At 41.7% G+C, this 8,743-nt stretch overlaps 1 pseudogene; it reads right to left on the bottom strand.

Moving 5' to 3' along the window:
- Window positions 1-8,092: 8,092 nt before the first annotated feature.
- LOC112481401 lies at window positions 8,093-8,210 on the bottom strand (annotated as a pseudogene).
- Window positions 8,211-8,743: the final 533 nt, after the last annotated feature.

Raw genomic sequence — 8,743 nt, forward strand, 5'->3', positions numbered from 1 at the left:
CTCAAGGGAATAAATCCAATTACAGGCTAATATTTGTTTTGTTCTCTGCTATATCCTCAGAGCTTGGCAAATCCCTGTAAAATGTAGTATGAATCCACCTCTATAAAGTGGGGATAGAATAGTACCCAGCACATCATGTTGTGAAGAGTTAATGATCGATACAGCGAAAATGGTCAGGACAGTTCAAGGACTATGGTAAGCTCCCAGTAAATACTGACTGCCATTACTATTATTGTTGTTGTTGTTGTTGTTGTTGTTGTTGTTGTTGTTGACTGATTAAACACACAAGTAATGGGAGAGGAGAAAGGTCTACAGATCTGTCCAGCGGGGGAGATGCTGAAGGGGAGAGTCTGAGAGGGAGTGGGTGGTGGGTCAAAAGGGAAAGCGAGCAGGACCAGCTTCTCCAACCACACAAGTGTGTATAGAACAGCCTTGCAGAAACAGTCTACATTCCAAGCACATGGCACTTACCATGGACCATGGAGAACCTGGCACCGAGCTATGGCCATCCCGCCCCTCCTGGGTTGAGCTGGAAGCATTCATCTTGCGCTTCGCAGTGGCCGATGAGGTGCAATAAAACTCAGGAGAGTGGAATGGGGAGAAGCTTTCATAAATTAGAAAAGTGACGGTGTCCTGGAATCTCTGAAACTGAACCAGAAACACAGGAAGCAGAAGTAGGTGTCCTGGATCCCCAACAAGGACCCACAGGATATTATGCAGCCTAAAGGAGAGGAAAACTGCTACACCACAGTTTCCCGAAGAGCGTTACAAGTGGCTCATGAAAAAAAATATCCAAATAGGTTTCTGGGTTAAACAGAGATAAACCTACTTCTTTAGCATAAGATTTCTCTGAACTTCTATTACGCCTAAATGCACAGTGAATCTCCAGGAGTAAATGCTGTGTGAAGTGCTATCCAAATGCATTTGCTCCGAGAAGCCTATTATCAGTAGAGGATCCAGAGACTGGTGTCCTGGTAGAAAACCCCAAGATTGTCAATAAGTGCTAGACAGTGTCTCTAGGGCAAGTCACCTGGTATTTCTGAGCTCTCAGTTTCCTCATCTGAAAAATGTAGAGACTCAATCAGTAGTTCCTAGCTGAGAAACAGGTAAAGCTATGGATTTTTCTCTCTGTAATTAGACACATCTTATAAATGGGCCGGACTTTCTGTTTTCATACAATTTCAGGGAATCATAAATCCCTTCTTGACTATAGGTGTTCTAGGATCCTTTCTATCTCTAAAACAGTGAATATACTTGAGTTGGAAGGCATTTAGGGTAGATATCCGCTGATTTTTGTCCCCCCAGCCAGCATCCTTCCCCTTTCTTCAGTAACAGCACTAGTTTCCCTTCATAAAACCAGCTCTTTCCTATTTTCAGTTTGTATATTTCAAGAAAAATTGGCCTTCTCCTCCCAGTTCCAGAGGCAGGCATGTCACCCAAGCCTGACCTACCAGAATACCTCATTCCCCTATCCACGATGAAGGGATCATAGATGACACAGTGCTGATAAGAGCATTCTCTAGGACATAGTCTAGCGCTATCAGATAAGGAATAGAGGAAGAAAAGAAGGAAAGGAGGGAAGGAGGGAAGATGGAGGTAGGAAAATTTTTACATCATGACTACTAAACTGGCAAATGAAATCCTGCAGTCTTGGTAGCCACCTTTATCTTTGAGAAGGAAAGGGATTCCTAATGACATTAGCTGAATCATCCCTGACGTCCACTTCATTCTCCAAAATATCCCATTTATGCGAGCCAATAAATATTCTCTTCTGTTTAAACTAAGTTGCAACTGAAAGAGTGCTGAATAATTCAGACATCAATCTGGGGATTCCCAGGGCTGCTGTGAGGCTCAATTAAGAAGCTGACGGTGTTAATGCTGACTCTACACTTGATAGAGAACTGTGGAGGGATGTTAATGGATGACTGTGCATGGGTAGGTACCGGCAGGACCTGACCACGGACCCATGTGATCTGTGCACAAAGAAGACCTCAGAGACCTCACATAATTTCTTCTACCTGCTACTTGCTTCCTGAAATGCCATTGTGGAGCATCTGTGACGTTGGTGGGGAACAGGGAGGGGTGTGGAGAGTGTTGCAGAGCCTTTTGAAAATCTAATGAATCTAATCAATTCTCTGAAAAATAAGAGATGTTTGCCTGCAGTTTCAAGGGTTTATACACTTCCTGAAGCTCTGAAGGTCTCAGGGATCCGCTGCCTCATTTTAAGCAGAGAGGAATTGCTGGATTTGTTACATGAAAGAACCCAGTCTCTCAAAGCACTGACTAGGGGATTAGGGTGGGGGGAGGAGGGCGGAGAGACATCTCCATTTGCACAAGAAGGGAAAGGAAAATGGCACCGTAATCCACAAAGACTCTGGCATTTAAACAAAAAGCATAAATTTGTCTCACTACCTCCCACCCACCCTTTGAGTTTTCCAGCTCATAGGAGTGGGGAGCCAGCATAGCCAAAGCCCCCTTAGTCAGATCTTGAATTAACCTGTGGCCTGTTTGGATTCCCGTAAAAGTGTTCCCAGGAGAGAGAACACTTTGAACTCTTCAGTCATTCACACCTTATCCCGTGTAACCTATTTTAATAAGGAGAGCCTAGTGCTTCCGACAAAAGTAGAAGGGGGAGTAGTGATAGCAGGTGTCCTCCGCAGTCTGGCTTTGTCTGGGCTTGCACGGCAGAAGCACTAGTTTCTAAAAAAAGCAGTTGACCCAAACCTTTGGAATATTTTGCTAAATAATTGTCTTAAATGGCTGTGTTCTTCCCAATTATGGGAGGATTTATAAAAATAAAAAAATAAAAACATAGCCAAAGCCTCATCACCCAGGAACTACCTAGTTTACAGCTGGCTGTAAATTTAATAGCAAAGTTAGAGGCTGATGGTTTGCCAAACCTTCACCCATTTTTCTTCTCATCCTTAAACTTTTTCATCAAAACTGGCCTCCGGCACTGACGCCTAACAGTTCCGTTCCCAACCCCCGCCCCATCCAGCAAGCCTGTGCTGTGATCCTGCCCAGGCCCCAGAGGCCTCCTACACGCCTGAGGGCAAAGGCAGGGAATGAGGTGGCAGCTGCAGCTTAGCCCCAGCCACAGTCCTTCCACCAAATCAAAGTCTTGGATATTTTCTCCTGCGGTAAGAGACGTCATATCTGGGGTCTCATGTTAGGAGGGCTCAGATGAATCTCTGCGAAAAACTCATTTGACAAGCCGGAGCCTTTTGCCAAGAATAAAAATGGTCTCTCCTGTGCCTATTTCTATCTCAAACTGAGAACAGATAATAATTTATGTTTGTCTTACTCTTTACTCCTCCACAGCAGGGAAAGTGCTTTTTATTATTTTTCTGCCTGTTTATTTGTTATATTTGGGACCCCAGAGGGGAACCAACATGTCAGATCTGACTCCACAGCAACTCTACCCCTCTTATTCCAATAGGGCCCCGGTCATCACCATCACCACACGTGCAGATGCAGCTGTAAACTGAGTTGGATTCTCAAGTTTACTTCAAGGGTGTTGATGCTGATAGATGAGAATATTTTTAAATGGTTTCCACCATTAGTCTTTGAAAAATAAGAACAACTTATTTCTTATATGAAATAAGATGTTTATGCTTAAAAAGCAAAGAATCGAATGAAGCCATCTAGTTTCGCTCTGTTTTGAAAGACTTGTATTGGCACCAAAGTCACTCAGCTTGATGTATTTTAACAGGAAGCTCATTAAAACCTAAGTTACATCTTGGGTGAAGGCCTTACACGATCAGCTTATATTTGATATGAGCACAAGGCAAAAATCTGGACACCAAGATCTGTGTTTTATGAATGACCATATACTGGCATGGCGTTGAGCATTGAGTGTAGACTTCACCACGGTGCCACTAAGGAGGATTAGAAAGTGTGCAAAGTTTGTATTGGGTGTCTCCGCCTGTTTTAGCATTCTTCTTTCACTTTGTAAAATCCCCTGGAAGCTTCTCTTTGTTCTGTGTCCTCATACCCGAACTTCATGCTGCCTACCCGCAGCAAAGGGCTCTGTGCTCTGAACTGCCTACCCAGGATGGCAGTTAGACGACTCTGTGTTGCAAGAACAAGCTCCACCTGTTAAAAACAGTTCCATGCCATGGAGATGCCAGGCACCATCTGCCGGGATACTTCTGCCTCTTCCTAGCAACTGCTCCCACATCCATGTCTCTGGTTACCTTGCCTGCCTCCCTAGTTACCAAAGCCACTGATCCCCAGCACACCTCTCATACCGCCCCTGTCTGTTTGCAGCTTCGCCAGTGACCCAGGACCACTGGGAAGGGGTCCCAGGCACTCTGCCTCTTGGCTCTCAGACTGATTCTGAACACCAACTCTGGTTTCAACCCTGCCAAGCCCACTGCGTGTCAGTCAAAACCCCAGTTCCAGCACTTTAATTAGGTGTTAGGCAAGCTGACTGGTTAAACCAGTAGGTCTTAATCTTGGACACACATTTGAATCCTCTGGAAGACTTTAAAAATTACTAACTCCCAGGCACCAGCCCAGAGATTTTGTTGGTGTGGGATTAAGAGCAGTATTATTTAAGCACTACAGGTAGCTCAAAGGTGAGCCCAGGTTTATGATCAAACCCAAAAAAATGTACAGTTCTGAGCATGTAAAAAATAATGTAAAAAATAATTGCTTAATAATGACTGTTTGGATAGACAAATACTAAAAAAGCCATCCCAGTTTGATTTAAACAAGTAATTGCTTCAGGTTTTTAATTTTGCCTAATATTCAGTAAAATTATTTTATAATGATATTTTATAAAAACCAACCCAATTCTCTACCCTCCATGGAACTGCATCATTGCCCGCTGAACATTGATTTTGTCTGTGAGATTCCCTGGTTGGATATTATGTACCTTTGGAAACGATAACTCTTTCACGCCTCCGAAGTGCTATGTAAAACCCTGAAATAGTCGGTTATATAATAGGAATGTCATTAGACATTTTTCCAATTAAATCTTCACAGTTTTTCACCTAGTCCTCCAATCCCTTGTGATTCGAAGTGAGGCCCATGGGTTAGCAGCATGTTAGAAATGTAGAATCTACAGCCCCACCCCAGACCAACTGAATCAGAAACTACATTTTAACTAGATCCTCAGAAGAACTATAGCTACATTCAAGCTTGAGAAGCACTACCCGGTAAACTTGTTTTATCAGTCTTGGTGTTAAAGTAACTTCTTTCAAGGCTTTCCCCGCCTGGTCTTAGCTCTCCATGAATATTCTGCTCCCACCAAGCCGGACCACCTCTGCTTTGCTCTTTCAACTCCCCTTTTCTCCACCATCTGCAAAGCTCTCTCCCCTCCATTCTGTCTAAAAGCAGCATTCCCATTTCTCGAAGTCCCAGCCGTGCCTCTCCTCTGCAAAACCTTTGCAGATCCCCCCAGCCGGGAAGTTCTCGTCTGCCTCTAATTTTATAGCACTTATCTAGCTGCATATTCCTCCAAGTTGTGGCTACTCTTGTTTTATTATTTAACTGTTATATCACCCTTAACTTTCTGAGTACTCCTGCCTTGTTTTCCAACACCTACGTGCCTTTGTATCTGCCATGGGGCTTTGCACATAATAAATTCAATAAATATTTGGTATTTGGCTTTGACTTAGATCTCTGATGGCAAACTATATAATAGACAAAACTTATGAATCCGAGTCTTGAAACTGGTAAAAGTTTTACAACATTTAAGCTTTGTCAGTATTAAAACTTCCAATATACTGAAATAAACAAAGTTGCAAAATAACATGCTATATAAACAGAAAATGGACTGTATTAAATAACTAGAGAAAATAAATATCAAAAATGAAAGCAAGACAACATAATGCCAGGTATCAACTAAGAATGTAAGTTTCATATCATTGTTACTAAGGACAACTAATCAAATAAAATCCCTTAGCTACCAACAGCTGCTATTACCAAAATGCATTGCCGGCCAACCCCAGGTCTATGATGTACAAATAAAAGCAGATAAGGCTCCTGCATATAGGGTTTCTACCAGGGTATACGCAGTCCCAAAACTCATTACGTACCATTTTTGCATGGAACAACCCCATATATTGCAGTAGGAAAATTTAGGGGTGGTTTTTCTAACCTTCATAAAGTCCACGAATATTATTGAGAATTAACAATGTGCCCTGTAATAGGTCCCAGAAATACAGAGATGACTAAGACATGTCCTTCCAACAAATTGCTCGCAGTCTTAGTGGGAGGAGACATAAACAGATCATTTTAACACAATGTGGAGCATACAGCACTAGAGTCTACATATAGAGGGTATTATTAGAACATAAGGAAGAGCTGCCTAACCCAACCTGAAGCAATCAAGGAGGGCCTTTGGAGGTGGTGATGCCTGAGCTGAGCCTCAGCGTTAGCAAAGGAATTAGCCAAGTGAAAGATGAATATTAATATTCCAGTTAGAGGGAAGCATGTAAGAGAAGAAAATACGTGAAGGGGCTTAGATTGCTCTGCAGAGTAAGAGGCAGGAAGGAATGACGTTTCCTCCACAGAGGTACTGGCCTCTCGCTAGTTGATAAGCTTGGGTAGAAAAGACCTTGGACTTTATCTCAAAGGCAAATGGAGAATGTCTGGGCTTGAAAGACTTCCTGCAGCTTCTCCCATCTGATATGCAAAGTAAGAACAGCTTAGATTCTACGCGAATCACAACTATATTAAATGCCATAGAATCCTTGTCAACATGGCTACTTGGATAGAATCAAACATTTCCAAGATCGTCTCCACAGATGGATATAGGAGAAAATGATCTCTGAGATAAATCCCTTCCAGCCAAAATTCTATGTTCTGATTCCAAATAGCCAAGAAAATTATGGACCTATGACATGGATCTGTCCTCCAGAAGGCACTAAATAAACTGTATCACATGACAAATACTACAGTGTTATCAAGGCATAGTACTAAAATGAAAGAGCATTAAAAGTGTCATAGAATTATAAGCCAACTGGGGACAGGAGCCTGCTTCTTCTCATTCCTCGTTAACTTTTCTTTCCAGAAAACTACATTTTTTCTCCAATTGTAGCTCACGACATTGGGCAAATGTATGTGTTTATTATTTCTGTATTCTTTGTGTTTTATTTTAAAATATTAGGTTTTTTTTCCATTTGGAAACAACCAGTTTAGTTATTTGCTTTATACTTACACACACACACACACACACACACACACACACACACACACTAATTTTTATTCAATTTTGATAGGTGAGAAGCTGGTTGGTTTGAATGTTGCCATTTTGTGAAATTTTGCTTCAGCATAAAAAATAAATTGTTTAGTCTAGATGTTCAAAACCATTAGCACGGAAGAAAAACACCAGCAGGAAGTAATTCTGTTTGGCTCAGGCAGGTTTTATACCCAAGGTTATATATAAGCTGGAATCATTCAGCTGCCTCCTTTTTAATATGTCATGTCTCCAGCCTGAATCTTGCACGCTGATTTCCCTAATGGTTTCTAATCTGGGCCAGATTTTTCAAAGTGGGTGAAACTAGATTCCCGTCGACTTCCCCTGCCAGCCTCCCTGTATTCAGACGCGCTCTCTCCTTTTTCCGTCTCACTTGCACAGACATTATTTTCCTAGCGGTGTTGTTACTAGTTGGAGATGGGTCATGTGTTCATATTTACATTATTTTTAGTCTTTTTAGGACCACAGAATTACAGATTCTTTAAAAAAAAATAATAACGCGATAAAACATAGAATAACGTCAAAGAGGTAACTGTGCTACTTTCAAAAAAATTTCTTTTAAGCAAGTAAAACGGTGGTGAAGCGAATGGGTCCTGGGGCCAGACTGCAACTTGTGACTCTTGGTTTCCCCACCTACTAGCTAGATGACCTTGAATGGGTCACTTAATAGTTCAAAGGTTTCAGTTATCCAATGTGCAAAATGGGGATAATAATACTAGTTTCTATCTCCTAATGTTGTTGATAAGATTTTTTAAAGTAATTAATATACAGCATTTATTTATTTATTTTTAGCCAAGGTTTACCAAGGCAACCCTTGGTTCACCTCACGGATTGCAAGGACCTTGTCAGCTGACGATTGCTTTCTTTTTATTTTTTTATTTTTTACGCCTACAGCACCTGGTTTTCCTAGGTGGTCTCCCATCCAAATACTAACCAGGCCCGACCCTGCTTAGCTTCCGAGATCAGATGGGACTGGCTTGTTCAGGGTAGCATGGCCGTAGACAATATACAGCATTTAAATCGGAGCTTGGTGCATTGGAACCTGTGTGTGCTAGCTATTGTCGGTATTATCATAATTATAAGGTACCATAATTCAATAATCTCATTAATTCTCAGAAAGTAGTTTCATGGAATATCACAGGGTATTTCATATTCACACTCACCCCCTCCTTTTCTAGCACTTCTTGAAGTATTTGAAATACAAGAGAATATAAAAACTCTTCTCAAGAAATTGCATTACAAAAGTCAGCAGAAAAGTATGATGTGGTAGACACTGTTGGTTAAATGACCCAAACCCACTTCTAGCCTCTTTCGTAAGTCCTCTTCCAACTTGGAATGTCCACATGACACAGCACAGCAGGAAAAGGCTTCTTCCTTTCCTTTCCTGATGAAATGATGGCTGGGCTGCAAGAGACTTCCCAGGCCGGTGAAGGAAATTTTAGAAGAATCAGAGATGTCAGTACTGACATTGCTGAGCTCTTGAACCAGTGCCAGCAACAACCCATCCACAGATTTTTTTGATCATGTATGAAAATA

Source organism: Pteropus alecto, unplaced genomic scaffold (genome assembly GCF_000325575.1).
Source record: "Pteropus alecto unplaced genomic scaffold, ASM32557v1 scaffold72, whole genome shotgun sequence".
NCBI lineage: Eukaryota > Metazoa > Chordata > Mammalia > Chiroptera > Pteropodidae > Pteropus > Pteropus alecto.